The following is a 4,037-nucleotide window of genomic DNA, read 5'->3' as shown; positions in this document are numbered from 1 at the left end:
AACCTCAGATATGCAGATGACACCACCCTTATGGCAGAAAGTGAAGAGGAACTCAAAAGCCTCTTGATGAAAGCGAAAGTGGAGAGTGAAAAAGTTGGCTTAAAGCTCAACATTCAGAAAACGAAGATCATGGCATCCAGTCCCACCACTTCATGGGAAATAGATGGGGAAACAGTGAAACAGTGTCAGACTTTGTTTTGGGGCTCCAAAATCACTACAGATGGTGACTGCAGCCATGAAATTAAAAGACGCTTACTCCTTGGAAGGAAAGTTATGACCAACCTGGATAGCATATTCAAAAGCAAAGACATTACTTTGCCAACAAAGGTTCATCTAGTCAGGGCTATGGTTTTTCCTGTGGTCACGTATGGATGTGAGAGTTGGACTGTGAAGAAGGCTGAGCACTGAAGAATTGATGCTTCGGAACTGTGGTGTTGGAGAAGACTCTTGAGAGTCCCTTGGACTGCAAGGAGATCCAACCGGTCCATTCTGAAGGAGATCAGCCCTGGGATTTCTTTGGAAGGAATGATGCTAAAGCTGAAACTCCAGTACTTTGGCCACCTCATGCGAAGATTTGACTCATTGGAAAAGACTCTGATGCTGGGAGGGATTGGGGGCAGGAGGAGAAGGGGACGACAGAGGATGAGATGGCTGGATGGCATCACTGACTCTATGGACGTGAGTCTGAGTGAACTCCGGGAGTTGGTGATGGACAGGGAGGCCTGGCGTGCTGCGATTCATGGGGTCACAAAGAGTCGGACACGACTGAGCGACTGAACTGAACTGATCCCACATTCTACGCTTTTCCTACATTTTCTTAGATACTGTTGCTTGTTTCTTTTAAAAATAAATTTTAGAATCAGATTAGCTAAGATAAAGTCCTCTTTGTATTTTTACTGAACTGATCTCTGCTAGATTCTGAGTCAACCTATTCAAGAACATGGTATGTCTCTGCGTCTGTCCAGGGTTTTGAGAGGGCTTCAGCTGCAGTTTAAACGTTTTTTTTTTTTTTTTTCAAATAGATTTTGCACATTTCTTGTTATTTTCAACATGTTTTTCTTTTTTGTTGTTTTTTTACACAAGGTCTTTTTGTCCAATATATCTTTTAAGTAGCTATTTGATATATGTAAATAAACTTGCTGTTTATTTCAGAATGCTAATTTCGTACTCAGCCAGCTTAGTGAACTGTCTTATCATCTATAGTAGCTTTTCAAATGCCTCAAGGATTTTAAGAATGCAACAGCAACACTGGGGAATAATTATAATTTTCCTCCTCCCTTTCCATTTTTTATATTTCTCAATTCTGTCACCTTTCTAGCTGGATGGTTTCCATCTACAGGAATGTTGAATAACAGTGACAGTACATATTCTCATCTAGCTCCTAATTTTAATGGGATGTCTTCAGCTGTTTCCCATTAATATGATTCCAGATTTGGGGATTAAATAGGTACATTTCATTAAGTTAAGGAATTATCCATCCATTACTATCTTAATGAGAGTTTTTTTTTTAAACAAGTATTTATGTTACACTTTATAAAATACCACTGTATGGAGATGCTATGATCTTTATGTTATGATCTATTAATATAATCAGTATATTAACAATTTTCCAATATTGAACATCTTGCATTATTGGAATTAACTCTTCATAATAATGTAGTATTCTAATGAGTTTCTAGGGTTACATATATATATATATAGAGAGAGAGAGAGAGAGGAATGAGAGATTAAATATAGTCAGTATGTCATTTTTTCTATCCTTGTCTTCTTATGGTATTGATATAATCCTCTCTTAAAAAATTTTTGTGCAGAAGCACCCTGCACTGTATTGAGTTTTTCATTTATTTGCATTCAGTTAACAAGCTTTGGGAAAGAACCCCATCTGTAATCCTCCTCTACTCTTTTCCTTTTAAAATGTTACCAAGATAATTATTTGGGAAATAGCGATTTCAATAGCCAAAGTTTTAGAACCATTTAAATAGAAAAAGTTCTCCAAGTGTACGAAGTTGTTTTTGTGACTGGTAAGGAGCAGATATCAAGTGATGATCTCTGACAAGGTATTATGAGACATATCTGTTGGGGTAACTTCCCTTTGACAAACCCATGAAGCTGCAGCCTAGATTAAGGAGCATCTAACAAATTTTCTGTGAAGAGGAAGAGAGCACACAGCTTGTTAAAAATTAGACCTCTGCAGTCATTTGTGGGTTGTTCAGGTGAAAAGGCTAAGGTTTTTTGGAAAACTTAAATTTTTGCAATCTTCCGTCTAGTGATAATTTGGTATTCATCCTATCTCTTTGAATTTGCTCTGTTTTTAATAGAATGAATGCATACCTCATTCAGTATTTCTTGCATTGAACCAGGTCAACTGAAATGTCCTTCATTTTAACTAGAGTACCCGGGATTTTAAGTGGACCCTGGCTTTAGCTTTCTCTTTGATGAATTTGGACTATTTCACATTATCTGTATTAAAAAAAAAAAAATTTTGTGAGATTTGTTTCCTATGTTCTACAAGCTTTTGTATAACAATAGAGATTTTCTTTTTCAAGAATTTGGCAGAATTCCCTTGTGAAAACATCTCAGCCTTGTTATTTGCAGGGGCTGGGAACAGTTGATAATTTTTGCAAGTATTTTTTTCTATTCATGGTAATTTGCATAGACTTTAAAAATCTTTTATAGGCTTAGATTTAGTAAATTATATTTTCCTATGAAGTTATTCATTTCATCCAGATTATTAAATATATTCCCCTAGCAGATTGTTACATTAATGGCTCCACTGAATCTGCCTTCTGGTATCCATGAATTTGGTTAGGTGGTTGATTTGGAGTTGATTGTGAGACACAGTTTTGTTAACTACTTCACACTGGGGCTTGTCTCTTGGAATACTGCCTCTAGCATGTGAGGAAACTTGGTGAGTCTTCTTAAAGAACAAAGACATCATAGAAAGTGTGTGTGTGTGTGTGTGTGCTCGCGTGCACTCAGTCATGTCTGAGTCTTTGTGGCCCCATGACTGTAGCCCACTAGACTCTTCTGTGCACAGAATTTTCCAGGCAAAAATATTGCAGTGGGTGGACATACCCTCCTCCAGGGAACATTCCCGATTCAGGGATTGAACCCATGTTTCTTTTGCCTCCAGCATTGGCAGACGTGTTCTTTACCACTGAGCCATCTGGGAATCCCTTAGGAGAGGTCCCGTCATCCCAGCTTTCCCAGGTGCGCCGAGCTCCCTGCTGATTCTCAAAATGCTGCTGCATGGGTGAGCCCAGTCATAACTAGAAAACAAAAATCTGCTAGCAAACCCACAGAATGTAATAAACAGTCATTATTTTAAACCACTAAATTTAGGAGTGGTATGTTATGTAGCCATAGATAACTGGAACACCTCCATAATTTTAAAAACCTGATGTACTCTGATTGCCCACTGTGTAAGGGTTTCCCTGGTGGCTCAGACAGTAATAGACCTGCCTGAAATGCCAGAGACCAGGTTCAGGAAGATCCCCGGGTCAGGAAGATCCCCTGGAGAAGGGAAAGGCAACCGACTCTAGTATTCTTGCCTGGAGAATTGCATGGACAGAGGAGCCTGGAGGGCTAGAGTCCATGGGATTGCAAAGAGTTGGGCAGGACTAAGATACTAACATTTAAATTTAAATAATTAATGCAGTCATCACTTACTTAAATGTAACGACTATGTAATGTAATCATTACTGGCCCAACCCCTGGACACACCACTACCATCACCCCATATTAGAGAGCAGCTTGTCCCCCTCTCAGGGAGCAAGCAAGCAAGGGAACCTGTTGTTTGTTCTTGCTCCCCTCCTGCTGCAGCAGGGGCCCCAGTCAAGCCTTGCCTGAATTATTCCTCCAGCCTCTGATCAATTTATATTGATTAAGGAGGCCAAGAACCCTCGTTGGTAACAAAGATGGGCTGGACTCGGTAGGTAAGTGAGGTGTGTTTAGGACATTTTCAACTTGGGATGGGTGTGTCAGGAGGGAGCCCCATGTAAATCCAGGAAGATCTGCAGTGAACCATTGGATCCTGA

This window comes from Bison bison, unplaced genomic scaffold (assembly GCF_000754665.1).
Source record: "Bison bison bison isolate TAMUID 2011002044 unplaced genomic scaffold, Bison_UMD1.0 scf7180017864376, whole genome shotgun sequence".
Taxonomy (NCBI): Eukaryota; Metazoa; Chordata; class Mammalia; order Artiodactyla; family Bovidae; genus Bison; species Bison bison.
The sequence above is the reverse complement of the archived record's forward strand: the minus strand, read 5'-3'. Positions refer to the sequence as shown.